Raw genomic sequence first — 16,310 nt, forward strand, 5'->3', positions numbered from 1 at the left:
TCACCTTCCACCCAGAACTCATCTTGTTGTGCAGAATTATGTGTGGGATCAAACTATGTTTTACTCAGAGCAGACGCACTGAAATTAATGAACATGACCAAGTTAGGTCCATTAATTTTTTTCAAAAAATATTTATTCATTTTATAACACAACTAAACAACACAAACAGAAAAACAAACAATACAAACAAATTCTTCTCTTATCCTTATTTTTTCTAAACATTGTTAGGTGAACTTCCCCAAGTCCCCCCTATCTGATTTTCATTTTACCTCATCTTTAGCAGTTTCTTTATCACACATACTTTTACCATTAAAATCTTCACATTTTATCACTTACAAATAATACTATTTTAAAATACACTATCTTCTACTTCTAACCCTACAGCCTATATCCACTTCCAAAGGTATTCTAAGATTTAAATATTAACATATTTTTTTCAAATATTCTTTAAACTTCTTCCAATCTTCTTCCACCGTCTCTTCTCTCTGGTCAGTTCGGCAAGTTCCATATAGTACAAAGTTAGGTCCATCAATTTCAATGGGTCCACTATGAGTAAAATTTAGTTTCCACCGAATGGATGCCTATTGGGGAGACCCATTCATCCAGCTGGGAAAAACTGTCAGAACAAAGGTATTTTCCATCATTTCTAAAAAGTGAAGGGAGTGGGCTGTTTCACAGAACTCAAAGCTATGTTCTTCTTTTCTTTTTCATAATTTTCATAATATTCCAAACCCTGTTCTGAGTTATCATATAGCAAACTTCTGAGATCTTTGGTTCTTCAATGAGACCCTCTCTCACAGACTGCAGTGACCTCCTGCATACATAACAGATGAGGTGCTCTTTCCCGGCTCATCCACAATTGTCCTGTCCTTTCCATGTCCAAGAGGTTTTTATTTCGTCCTGCTGAATCAAAACACTCATCAATCAGCTTTTCTGCAGATTGACATTTGTTCCAATTCAGTGGTAATCAGTGAGTTTTCCTGGGGAAAGTGGTGGGGCAAATGAAACATCTCTTGGAACTGTGCCTTAAAAAAAGCAAAGGACAATCAGAAATGTGGAGCCCTCAGTTATATCCCACCTTTCCTCTAAAGAGCTCAAAGTTTCCCACCTTCTATCCCCATAGCCACCCTGCAATGCAGGCAAAAGTGAGGAACACTGCCCCAAGGTTAGCGAGTGAGCTTCATGGCAAAGTGGGGATCTGAATCTGAATCGCCTCAGTTTGAGTCCTACACCAGGGATGGAGAACCTATGGCCCTCAAGGAGATGTTGAATTCCAATTCCCATCAGCCACAGGCCAGAATGACCCAATGGGCAGGGAATGCTGGGAGTTGTGGTCCAGCAACATCTGAAAGGCCACCAGTTCCCCATCTCCATCGTACACACTAACCCACAGATAGGAAACCTGTGGTCCTTCAGACGTTCATTTGTTTATTTAAGGCATTTTTAAATGGTAAAGGTAAAGGACCCCTGACGGTTAAGTCCAGTCGGAACAACTCTGGGGTTGCGGCACTCATCTCGCTTTATTGGCCGAGGGAGCCGACGTTTGTCCACAGTTTTTCCAGGTCATGTGGCCAGCATGACTAAGCCGCTTCTGGAGAAACCAGAGCAGCGCATGGAAACGCCATTTACCTTCCCACTGGAGTGGTACCTATTTATCTACTTGCACTTTGACGTGCTTTCGAACTGCTAGGTTGGCAGGAGCTGGGACTGAGCAACGGGAGCTCACCCCGTCGCGGGGATTCGAACCGCCGACCTTCTGATCGGCAAGCCCTAGGCTCAGTGGTTTAGACCACAGCGCCACCCGCGCTGTAAGTATTTACATACCACTTAATCATTAGCATGTTTTGGGATTCCCACCATGCTGTGCCCTAGCCAGCAGGGCCAATGGTTGGGGATGCTTTGAAAACAACCAGGAAGTAACTTCATTTACAGAAGGCATAAAGGAAGAGAGGCAAGAAGAGGTGTCTTCAGTCACTCCTGATAACATCCCCGACGGCCTTAGCTGTGCTGGATAGTAAATGTCACATCTCATGTCAGATCTTGCCTGGATAGATTATCCCCGAAGACTTGGGTCTGCCTCCGAAACTAACATTAGCAGCTGCATGCTTTAGGTTAACCCTTCACCTGCCTCACAGCTGCTGTCGCTTTGCCCTGAGCCAAACCTTTTAAAGGAGGGGTGACTGGCTTCAGAGCACATCGGGCAAGAGTGCTGCAGGATAGATAGAGAAAGAATAGAGTGGAGAACATCTGTGCATGTTTGTCCTTCCATAGGACATTGTAAGGATGTCCCAGAGCAAGTGGCATGGCTGATTTGAAAGGACAATATTGCAGCACAGCTTTGCAGAGAATACAAAACAGGGTACATCCCAGCCAAAGCGAAGCCCTTGGGAGTCCTACTGGTTTCAGTGGGTGAGATATAAGTAGCTGCTTGAAACATCTGGGAGTTAACATGACTTGGATCGTGCCACCAGTAGCCAAACTCACAATGAAATCTAAAATCACTGGGGCAGGGGAAGGTGCTCGTGAAGTAGGTCAGCCATCCCAAACCCTGGCATACCTGTCAACTGTGTTGGGGGTGGGGTGGGACACCCCATTTTTTTTCTCACATAAAGACGGCGGCCAAAATGGCCACCAATATATCACACGATTTCAGACCACACTCTTGCCTTGAAAAAAGTGCTTGGGGGAGCAGCAATCTTCTGTAGCACCCCAAAATGCACAAAAGTGTTTTGGGGGGCTGCAGTCTCAGACAGGACACGTGACTCATGTGGGAGTGTGGCCCTGGAAAATGGCATCCCGGTTTGGGGCCACTTCGTATTGGAGGGCATGCCCCAGCCAGCACAGTTAGCTGAAACAGCTGGCGGTTCCATCGGTGTGGTGTAATGGTTGGTGTATTGGACTAGGACCAGGGAGACCAGGGTCCGAATCCCCACTCAGCCATGAAGCTTACTGGGTGGCCTTGGGTCAGTCACTCACTCTCAGCCTAACCTACCTCACAGGGTTGTTGTGCGGATAAAGTGGGGAGAAGAACGATGTGCACCACTCTGAGATCCTTGGTAGAAATGTTGGGTGTAAATGTAGGAAAGGGAGGGATGGAGGGAGCTTAAAATGGCAAATGTGTTTATGTGTAAGCCACCCAAAGTGGCTGGGGAACCCAGTCAGATGGGTGGAGTAGAAATAACAACAACAACAATAATTACAATAATAATAATCAACACAAGAATAGCCCTGCTATATCAGGCAAAGGCCCATCTATTCCAGTATTCTGTCCTCACATGATGTTAAGTTGAGCCTGTTGAGCCTGGAAAAGAGGAGACTGAGAGGAGATATGATAGCCATCTTCAAATATCTTAAGGGCTGTCACATGGAAGAGGGAGCAGGCTTGCTTTCTCCTGCTCTGGAGGGTAGGATTCAAACCAATGGCTTCAAGTTACAAGAAAGGAGATTCCGACTAATCAGGAAAAAGTTTCTGACAGTCAGAGCTGTTCGGCAGTGGAACAGTCTCCCTCAGGAAGTTGTGGACTCTCCTTCCTTGGAGGTTTTTAAGCAGATGGCCTCTGTCATGGACGCTTTAGCTGAGATTCCTGCATTGCAGGCGGTTGGACTAGATGACCCTTGGTCAACTCTATGATTCTGTGATTCACATTGACTAGCAAGCTGCCAATGGGAAACCCAGAAGAGAGGTCAGGGTTGCAGTTTACTCACCATGAAGTTCACCAAGTGCTCTTGGGCAAGGTGCCATTTATTCCCCTGCCGTGTGATCTCCTGAAAAACCAGTAATATCTGATCCAGGCACAAGTACGCAGGCAGTCTAAAATACTGCACGTTAGGCCTGATTGGCTCTGAAGGAGGCTTCCATGGTCTGGTGGTTTCAAGTCATGGTGACCTGAATTATTTTATGCATTAACCTCTGAGACCACTGTGGAATTATAAGAGGTGAAAGCAAGTTCACACTTCTGCCCGTCTTTGTTTCCAGTGGTCATTGATAGCGCAAGCTATCTTGCACCTGCTGTGAAAATAAATAGGGTCAATATGGTAATACGGACTTTTGTGTGTGTGTACCTATTTTCCCTTGATAGACTGAAACAAAGCTAAAGCACTTTCCCCCACTCCCTTGCATATATAAGCATCTTTTCATTCACAAGATCGCCACTGCCCCTCCCCAAATAAAAGGCAGCATGAAAGAAATGCAAAATAAAATAAAATAAATAGCTGAGTTTATATTATACTAGGCCAATTTACTCCAATAACTGCACTGATTTACCTCTGCTTCTCATAAAACATTATTTCCACTTGGGTACAGATATCTAAGTTTGTATATGCTTTGCTTTCTGTGCCGTCCGGGCAGCTCACAGGGGAAAGCATTCGAAAGAAGGAAAGACCAAACTAAGTTTCAGAAAAAGAGGCTACTTTTCCAGACCAGTAATAAGACTTATGTTGAGTTGGTTAGCTTTCCAGTTAGTCCTAGCTAAGGATGCTTGAGGAATTATGGAATTCAGAGCAAACTGACAGGATCTGAGCTACCAGGACTGAAGTGTGGACCAGAACATAGTTATCCATCAGATTTTGCTCTACAATTTCTAAATGCAAATGTTAATGCAGGTTTTTGCAGGAACAATATGGGACAGACTAATGAATAAATGCATGCAAAAGGGACACAGCCAGAAATAAACATTTTCAACCTGAAGCACTTTGCAGACTAGGTCAAGACTTCATCAAACCTTTGGGGAAATCTTTGGGGAAATAAGAAGAGGTTCATGTATCTGCTTTTCATGTATCTGCTTTTTACTTGGGTAAAGCTTCAGTGGTGGTTGCCTCAACTTGATGAATTTTAGCAATACCAGAAGTTCAACATGTGATTTTCCCAATTCCTCTTGATGGGCCCAGTACCTCAAACCCATTAGAGAAGCCCATTAGGTCCAGCTTGCTGATTCAGGTACATTCCACTTTTCCATCTTTATTGGTAATCTACAGACCTTCAAATTCCAGGAAACAAAGATGAAATTCCACACAAGGAGGGATAAAAACAATATAAAATAGAACAACACAAGTATTCTCTTTACAGTTAATTTGTTTACAACCATAGGAGCCCAATCCTAGGGGTTCAGGTCCCTTTAAAGGTAAAGGTACCCCTGACCATTAGGTCCAGTTGCAGACGACTCTGGGGTTGTGGTGCTCATCTCGCTTTATAGGCCGAGGGAGCCGGCGTTTGTCCGCAGACAGCTTCCAGGTCATGTGGCCAGTATGACTCAGCCGCTTCTGGTGAACCAGAGCAGCCTTTACCCCCTAAAATATTTGAGGGGGTCAGGGGCCCCAAAGTTGATGGGCACCGCTTTTCCAATGATGTGGTGTGCCATGTCATGTGATCAGGCAGGGTGGGGCTTACCTGGGCCACACACACACCCAATATTTTATTCAAGTTGGCATCCCTGCTAACTTGAAACTTTTCAGCTGACTTGGTTAATTATTGTGTGTTCATAACCAGAGCTGGCTTACCGCAGTTTGCAGTCGCTGAGGTAATACACATATTACCTCATATAATGAAGGGGGCCTTCATAAATCCATTAAGTCTAGAATAAAAGGCCACATCTGCCCCATATATGTAAAGCACTGTGATACCACTTTAACAGCCATGGCTCCCCACCCCCCACCCCACAAAGAATCTGGGGAACTGTAGTTTGTTAAAAGTGAATTTTAAAAATCATAAGTTGGCAGTCATACCAGTATTTATTTCGGTCAACAACCAGTTGAGAGCAGCCATACCAGTGCACATTATTTTGAGTCCAGTTTTCATATCAAAACAGTGGTATAAAACCCACCCTTTCTCCTAAGTTATAATTTAAATGCAGGGACCTGTTTTTAACAAAACAAAAAAAAAGCATCAATAGCTCTTAAGTCTTTGCTCTTGCACTCACTTTAAAGTCAAGTAAAGAAAAGAAAAGAAATCTCCTGCTTTCAATTCTCAAACGTCTTAGGACTCTTCCATCAGACAAACATGTTGGAAAGACTAGCAGCAAAAACACCATGGCTTTTGAGGGGAGAAAGAGGAATTGTTTTTAAAGTCAAATTATGCTAGAACGCTCTTAATAAGGAGCTGAGTTTCCGTCAAACAAACAATCTTGCAAAGGATGCTGTGAAATTCTGCCCATCTCTTCTCGGCCCCCGCCCCCGCTGCTTTGCTTATTAATGGATCCCCTCGGGTGCTATATGCTCTTCGTACACATAGTTTGAAAAGAAATAACATTTTTGACTTTTAAAAGCTCTACACAGAAAGTGGTTAAGAACCCCCTATCTCTCTGTGAATTTCAATGGAATACAGTTCAGCCTTTTCGCTAGTTCGGCTAATACATTAGGCTCTGGGTGGACAACATTTTGAACACAAGTGCTATCAATGTGCAGCAGAGACGGGCTGAAGAGTGGGATGCTCTCCCCAGGGAGGCTCGCCTGGTTCCTTCATTACATACCTTTAGGTGCCAGGCGAAAACAGGCCTTTATGTGATTAACATTCTATGGCCTTTTCATACCCTCCAACATTTCTCCAATGAAAATAGGGACAACCTATTCTACATCAGGAAGCCTCTCCTGTGTTTGGTCTCGTGGCACACATAGATAGCATATACACATACAGTGGTACCTCAGGTTAAGTATTTAATTCATTCCAGAGGTCCGTTCTTAACCTGAAACTGTTCTTAACCTGAAGCACCACTTTAGCTAATGGGGCCTCCTACTGCTGCTGCGCCGCCGGAGCCCAATTTGTATTCTCATCCTGAAGCAAAGTTCTTAACCTGAAGCACTATTTCTGGGTTAGCAGAGTCTGTAACCTGAAGCGTATGTAACCTGAAGCGTATGTAACCCGAGGTACCACTGTACACATCTGTCACCTTGAGCCAATTACAACCTCTCTGTCTAACCTACCTCAGCAGATTGTTGTAAAGATACTATGTGTGAGGGAAAGGATCGTGTACAACGCCTTCCACAGATAAATGGAATGAAATTTATTTGTAGCTATAAGCTGCCTTGAGTCCCTGTCAGGGAAAAAGGCGGAATAATAATAATAATAATAATAATAATAATAATAATAATAATAATAATAATAATAATAGCAAGAGGAGGAGGAACTGTGAGAACGATCAGAGACATACCAAAGAGTCAATTTTGTTGAACTCAGTTTTGAGTACAAATGCTTAGGACTGCAGTGTAAGGCTGCGCAGTCTTTACCCAGTTACCTGGGAGTAAGCTCCACTGAATACAGTGGGACTTCTGAATCAACCGTGTAAGGTTCCATTTACAAGAAAGGAATCAACACACTGACACAGGCTTGCTGCTTCTTTCAAAGAACTGCAAAACCTGAATTCCTTGAGCAATTTCAAAACGCTTTAAACACTCATCTTCTTGGTTATCTTGGTTGGTTCAATGATGGTTATCTAAGCCATCATTGAACAGAAAAGAGCAAATGCCCCCAATTAGTTTTCTATTAGTTCAGGGCAAACTAGGGCAGAGTCATTAACAGGGTGTTTCCAGAGAGTCATGATTTAGCAGCCCCCAGCCATTGAAATACTGCCAGAAGTGGAATCGTGTCTCTACTTCCAGACTTCCAATCTTGAGGAATGGGGAACCTCAGGCCCAGGGCCCAAATATGGCCCTCCAGACCTCTCTTTATATGAACCAGAAGGTTTCCCATCCTTGCGAGAATAGGATGCTGGACAAGATGGGCATTTGCCTTGTATTATTGTCCTATTGCTGCCTTTCAGGCTCTCCTGGTGAAGGAGAGTCTCTATGATCACTTCCTGGCTGGGAGAGGGGGAGAGACAAGGTGGTGGGAGTTAGTGCAGTACAAACCTCCTTCTCAACTTTCCTCTCCCTCTTGATAAGCAACAGTGACCCCCCCTGCCCGGAAGCCAGTACTGCACCCAACCCTGCCCTTACAAGCCAATTTTGCTGTTAGGGTTACCGGTAATTACTTTGTTGATTGTCTGTTGTTGTTTCAGTTGATTGAAATGCACATCAAGGTGGGTTGCCATATGTCCAGAATACTGTGTCCACGTGGAAATTGGGAAAATCTGGGCGTATGGCAGTCCATACAAATAGCTCAAAATTGGCAATTTTATTAGCAATTTAGCCCCAAAAGCTCAACAACTTTTCTGTCCGGATTTTCACTGTTTGAAATATGGCAACCCTACTCGTCAATAAATAATGTGAACCAAGAAGCTAGCAAATAAAATAGTCTGCCTATATCTATTGGTTTAAACAAAAACACTTTGCTGCCACATCCTTGTGGAAGTGTGTGTCTTCTCATCTACAGTCCTGGTGATGGTCTCCTCAAGTGCATCTCCCCAGGTCTCTTTCAGTTCTTGTTCAATCCACCAGGCGCTAGCTAGACAACTCTGCATGCACATCATAAATAATGAAACAGACCTTGAAAATATAATATGACTTTTTATAGCTACCGTGTGATCCATAAACTCAAATAAAAACAACCTCAGAAAAATAGAGCTGAAAAATCCATTATCAAATTCATGCTTCTTGCTCAGCTATAATCCCTACAAGGGAGGGGGGTGGAAATTAATAATAATAGCAACCCATGCTATAAATTTGTATCCTGGGTGCATGGAATCTGATAAAAAAATGTAAGAGGCTTAACAATCCCAAACTGAATTTTTTTTCTCCATATAAATGCCTAACCTGGTCTCAAGAATGTATATGAGAAGGAGACTTCATTCCAAATGCATGGATGAGATCAAATGAGCCAAAGAATATCAACATACTCTCGCATCTGAGAGTCGGAAGATCAAAGTTTGCGCCAAAACACAATGGAAATCAGATGGCAAGCTTCTCTGCTTGTGCAAACGCTGCATAGATTTTCATTACAAAGAGGCCCAGGCTTGGCAATGGAAGCATGCGAATGTAAATATATGTGGATTCCATAGTAAAGGTGACAATGATATTAGAGGTAATGCTAAATACACATCCCATAAATGTAAGCCGCTATACTGAGAAAAGCACAGGTTGTATCATCAACGGGACAATTGGTGGGCTTGATGTTCGGCTCTCATCGCCAGATTGATTCAAAGCCCTGATGGAAGGAGGTGAGTGCTCACAGCACAGCATCTACCATCATAAGATTGCAGAAACAAGAGAATACCTGCTCTATAAACATACAGTGGTACCTCGGGTTAAGAACTTAATTTGTTCTGCAGGTCTGTTCTTAACCTGAAACTGTTCTTAACCTGAGGTACCACTTTACCTAATGGGGCCTCCCGCTGCCACTGCGCCGCCGGCGTGCGATTTCTATTCTCATCCTGAAGCAAAGTTCTTAACCCGAGGTACTATTTCTGGGTTAGCGGAGTCTGTAACCTGAAGTGTCTGTAACCCAAGGTACCACTGTATAGGCTTGTCTCCTACACTGCACAAGCACAGTTCCACTCACCCTGTAAGACTGCTCCTTCTCTTTGAAACCCCCCCCCCCCAAAAAAAAATCTGCTCTTGGGGGATCCTCCAACCCTTTGGAACAGATTTTGAGGACGCAGAGGGGAGGGGAGGCAGAAGTTCCATTGTACAAGCAGAAATCTGTCGTGTGAGTGGAACAGCAGTGTTGGATGAGACCTATATGTTTTATACTGGATTAACATCAGGGGCTCCCATGCACACATGCTAGAATCCTGAGACTTATAATTTGAGAAGGATATTGAGAATTTTCCATTAAGTATTCCTACTTTCCCAGATCTGCTGTACCCAGAGTTCTCTATCCAAATACATATTGTTGCCTGAGGTAGGGAGAAGGAAGAAACTCTGCTCAATTTGAAGTTTAATACAAATAAATGTATAAACACTTTCAAAAACAATACATGATCCACAACGCAGCTACCCATTAACATTCACACGCCTCCTATTTTGTGAGGCAGTACTTCAACCAAAAAAGTACACACAAATGTGTATATTGGGGGAAATGTGCATCAACTTGTAGCGTGTTGTGTGGTTTTCTTCTTACGTAGTTTTGTGAAGTGTTATTGTACACTTCTTAAAAACACTTTTGCAAAAAGAGGTGTAGAAAAAGTTTAACAAATGAATGAATGAATAAATATTAGTGAAAATAACATATAGAAATGCATTAAATTCCTTGAAACAATTGGAATCCAAAACACATTAAAATGCCCCTGAAGTTTCATAGAGATTCATTTCTTTAAAAATAAAATAAAATCTTAAACTAATGTGGATATGAGGAGAAATTAACTTAATATTGGAAAAATGAGAAACTGGGGGGGGGGGCACCAAAAATGGCAGACTCGCCCATCCCTATTTCAGACTCAGAAGTTCATCAATAAAGCTAGCATTTCTACTGATTTACAGCTTTGAGCATTTTTGACTGTAGCATGGATCCCCTCTTACATAGATTAGCAATAGCAAATGTTGATATTTAATGCTCCACCCACTTTTGCTTCTGGCCCCGCCCATCATGGGTATGTGACCTCCTGGAAGCTTGCCCAGATGGGAATAATGTGGCTCCTTGGCTCAGAAAGCTTCTACATTCCTGATCTACAGGATCCTTTTACTACAGCTCATTTAAATACTAGAGCCTAAATGTTTCCGAGACACGATGATGGCTATTATCTGTAAATTCCTCTGATCCTTTCTTGATGAGGCCTCCTTTGTACTGCCTTCCTCCAAGAAGGCAAAGCTCAGCATGGCCGGTCATGGCCTCTCGCTAAAAATATGGTGCATTTGTTCATGACAACAAAAGCTCCCAGTAGGGCCAATGGACAGCAACAGTTCCCAGAAAATAATAATGAAAACCCAGTAACTAAGAGCCTTCAATTGCACAAATGCTAAAAAGGTAGGAGAACAGAAAGCAGCAGGCCCCTAAAAGCCATCTGCCACCTTGGCCTGCCCGTTCGTCCGCTTCCCCCCAGCAGCGTTTTATATGAGGGATGATGTCTCTGTATTGCGAGCAAGTCATTCGCAGAGTCACTTCTTCCAACATGTGCCCTGGCTCTAGGAAGACAAGTGGGATTGCCCTCTGCATTATCTGCTTGCACATTTCTCAGTTCTGAGGCACCAATCAGATATTCTTCCAAAGTGACCTGAAGCTCCACAGACACAGAGATGCCAGTGCTACTTTCAGGCAATTAAGCAAAACAAACACAAACTATTGTTATCTGGTTAAGATCTTCAGTATAGCTGTCTGCAAAGGATGTACTGGAGATGCTGAGATGAAAGTGATGCAGCTCTCAGAAAGGGGACGGGATGTTTTGAATGCTACTTATGGATGCAGGAGAGACTTTGAAAGGAACGTTCTAATGTTACCATAGAAAGGAGCATTCTGAAATAGCATAACCTATTCATAATAATAATAATAATAATAATAATAATAATAATAATAATAATAATATAATATTTATAACTTGCCCATCTGACTGGGTTTCCACAGCCACTCTGGGCAGCTTCCAACAGAATATATTGAAAACATGATGAAACATCAGACATCAACCATTAAAAACTTCCCTAAACATGGCTGCCTTCAGATTTAGAAGACATTTGAAGTCAGATAGTTGTTTATTTCCTTGACATCTGATGGGAAGCCGTTCCACAGGGCGGGCGCCACTACTGAGAATACCATCTGCCTGGTTCCCTGTAACCTCACTTCTCGCAGTGAGGGAACCACCAGAAGGCCCTCAGAGCTGGACCTTCCAGCAATTGAATGGTAAGCTCAGAATGTTGCTTTTGAGGTCTCTCCTACATCCATGAGTAAGAATGAAAACAATGAAATGTAGGTCATAGCTTTGGCAGTGGTGTAGGGGAAGAGGGGAGCAGAAGAGAGCCGCTCTGGGACTTTTTTTTCAGAGCAGGAGTGGTGACACTGGAGAACCACGGTAATAATAGCACCACTTCATTGTGCCTTGGTCAGACCACACCTCAAGTACTGCGCCCTGTTCTGGGCACCACAATTTAAGAAGGCTATTGACAAGCTGGAACGTGTACAGAGGAGAGCAGCCAAGATGATCAAGGGTGTGGAAACCAAGCCTTGTGAGGAACAGTTGAGGGAGTTGGGTATGTTTAGCTGTGATAAGAGGAGACATGATAACCATCTTCAAATATCTAAAGGGCTGTCACATGGAAGATGGAGCAAGCTTGTTTTCTCCTGTTCTGAAGGGTAGGAACCAAACCAATGGCTCCAAGTTACAATAAAGAAGATTCCGACTAAACTTCAGGAAGAACTTTCTGGTGGTAAGATCTGTTCAACAGTGGAAAGGACTTCCTTGGAAGGTTGTGGACTCTCCTTCATTGGAGTTTTTTAAAGCAGAGGTTGGGTGGCCACCTGTCATGGATGCTTTAGCTGAGATTCCTGCATTTCAGGGGGTTGGATTAGATGACCCTTGGAGTCCCTTCCAACTCTACAGTTCAATCATTCTATGATACAGATAATGCTTGAGGTAGTGAGTGGTTATAGTGACTGTATGGAATGGATGGCGAGATGAAGTAACAGAATGAATGTTATGTTTTTTGAAACAAATGATTAAAATGACCACAGCCACTGCTAAGATCCAATGACAGGCTTCCTCAACCTTGGCTCTTCAGATGTTTTTGGCCTACAACTCCCATGATCCCTAGCTAGCAGGACCAGTGGTCAGGGATGATGGGAACTGTAGTTTCAAAACATCTGGAAGGCCGAGGTTGAGGAAACCGGTTCAATGATGACAAGAAATGCAGTGGTGTCATGAGTAGAAATGGAAGAAAGCATCAGTATTCATATTTGTCACATACAGTGCTGCTTCTGTTCTGCTACAGTTCATCTTCTGACAAAACTGTGTCATTCATCTAACTGTCCATTATGTTAAGTTTTTACACCGTTCTTTATGTACTTAATTACATTATTCCACCCCATTCAGTTCAGTGCAAAGAAAATGCAATGCACTGGGGGGGGGGGCGTAATCAATTACATATCGTTAGCAAACTGAAAACAGCAACAACAGTGAATGTTGACTGTATTTGCTTGCTTGGTTTCTGTTCTTTGTGGGATAAACCCAGCCTCATAGGACAAACATGCTTAACTCTAATTAATGCACGAAGGAGTTAAGACAATAGAGTAAGGTGTCCTGTCAGGCTTAGCTAGGTCACACCCCCTCACCTTGGAAGGAAGTGTTACCAAATTCTTTGTTCTCTCATTTCTTCCGCCATGTCAACCTGACCAGTACAGGTGTCTAAGATGGATGCTACAAGATTAGACTGTGGGGCTTTAGCAAGCCACCTTTGTGTTTCTATACAAATAATTTAGAAATGTTTACCACTTTGAAATTAACCAAAGTTTTGCTGCTTGTCTTTTCGTATTATTATTATTATTATTATTATTATTATTATTATTATTATTATTATTATTATTATTACTGCTGTGTGGAAAAGACCATGAATCTGACTTTGAAGTGTTTGTAGGTAAAGCAGTTTTAACTTACCACACGTGTTGCCTTGTTCTACTCTAAGGGGCGTGGGTGACTTATAAGGGCCTATTTTAAAAGTAACAACAGTTTGCTTTGCTGCATGTTTTGTGATTTTAAATCTCTGCTGGGACTCTCTCACCAAATAGTACTCCCCCCCCCCCCCGGTTATTCTTTTACCAAATTGTTAAAACAAATAGGGCAAACAGTCAAACATCAGCAATTTCCACTTCCATTTCTGTTTTTGGCAGAATCCTCTACATCCCTAGTCAAGTGTCCTCAGAGGTGCTAAGGCCACCAGACTGCAATTTGTACATAGGTGATAGATAGATAGATAGATAGATAGATAGATAGATAGATAGATGATAGATAGATAGATATTCAGGAGGAGGAGTTTGGATTTGATATCCCGCTTTATCACTACCCTAAGGAGTCTCAAAGCGGCTAACATTCTCCTTTCCCTTCCTCCCCCACAACAAACACTCTGTGAGGTGAGTGGGGCTGAGAGACTTCAGAGAAGTGTGACTAGCCCAAGGTCACCCAGCAGCTGCATGTGGAGGAGGGGGAAGCGAACCCGGTTACCCAAATTACGAGACTACCGCTCTTAACCACTACACCACACTGGACAAAGTTTAAGTACAACTCCAACAAAATATTGACCATTACAGGTTGGTAAACTTTGCTTCTAACAATTCCTTCTTTTGTCAAGACGAACTGAGATCCACAAAACAACAATAGTTATTGGTCAGAAATCCTAAGGGGAAGATTCAAGAAACACAAACACATATAATGCTCAACAGCACGTTCCACCTCGAAATCCATTGGTGCAAATTTTGATTTTCTTATTGGTCCTGAACTGCCATCTCCAGCTGCTTAAAATAACAGGCTTTTCTGACAATAAGCTTCCTTTCTTTTCATAAATCTTTCTTTTGCTTTTGTTTTGGAGAGGGGTAAAGTCAGGGTTTTTTAATTTTTTAAACCCTCTGTTTCCTTATGAAATTGACTTCTGTTTTAGCTGTGGTCTTATGCTGTTAGTATCGTCTTTTGTGTGGCTCATTTTCTGTTGCAATGGGATTGTTATGGTTTGGAGGGAGAGCAGCGTTCCAGCTCTTTCACCATCTCTGGGTAAAAAATAATCAATTTTCCTCCTCCCACTTTGTGTTTAATGTCCTGGCTGCAATCCAGATGATCAGCGCAGCAGGTCTAAGCGGGGCTTCTGTATTACCAGCTATGGATATGTTCAGCAGATATAACAAGCAATGGGAGGCTGATGATCACCCATTTCCCCCATGATTTTTCCTGAATTGCAGAGTCACTGTGAACACTGTGTTACTGCAGTGAACTGAGCCCATATTTAAACACATTTACCTAGGAATCCAAAGATAGGAAGTCAAAGCAGGATACAAATCTTACGAATAATAGTTTTTTTAACAGAGAAATGAACTTCGGACTAGAAAAATGAGAAACCCAACTTGCAGATTTGCCCATCCCTATCAGGGAGGTAAGCACATCCATTTTAAAATGCAACATGAAGCCCCAGCTAAGGGCACGAGCCCAAAGGGAAAAAGCTCTAAGAGCAGCTTTCTGTTGAAAACGGTCCTGTATTTGTAGAAGGGGCCAAACTTCAGAAGGCAGAGAATCATCCCGGCAAAGGTAGTTTTCCTAGCACAGCCCCTCCAGTTAACAACCAGCCGTTTTGCCTTGCCTTTTCATGGGTGATTTTGGAGCGCCTCTTCCCAGCTCCAGAAGCCCACTCCAGCTCTCTAAATTGTGAGCAGCTTTTACAGGCAAAGCTGAGTGTCCGTCACTTTGAATTTTCATTGTGGCATCTGTTTTGCCATTTCTAACTGCAGCAGGTTGTATTACAGTGAGGCCATTAATAGGGAAATGGAGACAAACATTTATTTATTTCATTTTTTAAAAAAAAATTCAAATAGCAGCTCTTGGAAGGGGAAAATCTGGGAAATGGAATCAAGCCATACGATTGTTAAAGAAGTGGCGAGGGGGGGAGTGAGGGACGATCGCAAGCCGACGGGCAGAGTGCTACTCTTCGCAAACATCTTGTAAATACAAATACGTATCTGAGCCAGGCAGGGATTGGCAGAGATTATATACAGATGACAATTTGGCTAACTTTGTTCTCTCTCTTTTTCTTTTTCGCCATGTCGCTTGACTTTTTAAAATTAATCAATGCTCCTTGGAAAAATGTTTGACATAGATGTCAAGTTGAAATAATGCATATCAACAGATTTTATTGTTTATCTTTGTGGCTGGAATGGGGGTATTGGGGAGCCTGTTTGCTTAGTTTCCATTCGGGAAAAAGAAAGCAAGGGGATGCAAAAGCTGTAATACTAATAACCAAAGCCTTCGCAGTTATTCCTGTTTCACTCTGCAGTACATTGGTCACAAACAGACTTCGTCAGTAATTATATTAGCTATAAAGCATCCTTTTAGTTCCACAATTTCCTGGAGATTTAGAATCAGCAAAAGAATACGTGCAAAGTATGCTAGAGTACAAGAGAGAACCTGAGTGCATCTCTCTCTCTTTTTAATGTATAAATGGCAAACTGCACAACCAGAGATGGTCCTTGATGCAGAGGGACTGACCTCCTCTTGAATTCTATCTTTAATAGTAATTTAAAAAGATGGCTCATGCTGCAGAGCTCCTCTGAAACAGGTGATTGAAACGATTCATATTTTCATTAGGGTTGCAACTCCACACATGCCTGCTTGGAAGGAAGCTCTACTGAGTCCAACAGGGCTTGTTCCTGTGCGAATGGAGACTCCCCACCGTTCAGAGGCAGTGGGGGTTGGAAAGACGATCGTGCCATACATCTGCATCAGCTCCAGGCTGGTGCAGTGATTGGGGCTAGATGAGGCCCA

General features: G+C 42.8%; 1 long non-coding RNA gene across 1 annotated transcript; it reads right to left on the reverse strand.

The window, feature by feature from the left end:
• Window positions 1-702: 702 nt before the first annotated feature.
• On the reverse strand, window positions 703-4,963 carry LOC310702975. Its single transcript, XR_014523853.1, has 3 exons — window positions 4,790-4,963; window positions 3,706-4,009; window positions 703-1,025 (listed from the first exon to the last, which is right to left on the reverse strand). It is a non-coding gene; the product is annotated as an uncharacterized lncRNA (long non-coding RNA).
• Between the last annotated feature and the right edge of the window lie 11,347 nt (window positions 4,964-16,310).

Source organism: Podarcis liolepis (genome assembly GCF_965112155.1).
Source record: "Podarcis liolepis genome assembly, chromosome: 3".
In the NCBI taxonomy this organism is placed as follows: Eukaryota; Metazoa; Chordata; class Lepidosauria; order Squamata; family Lacertidae; genus Podarcis; species Podarcis liolepis.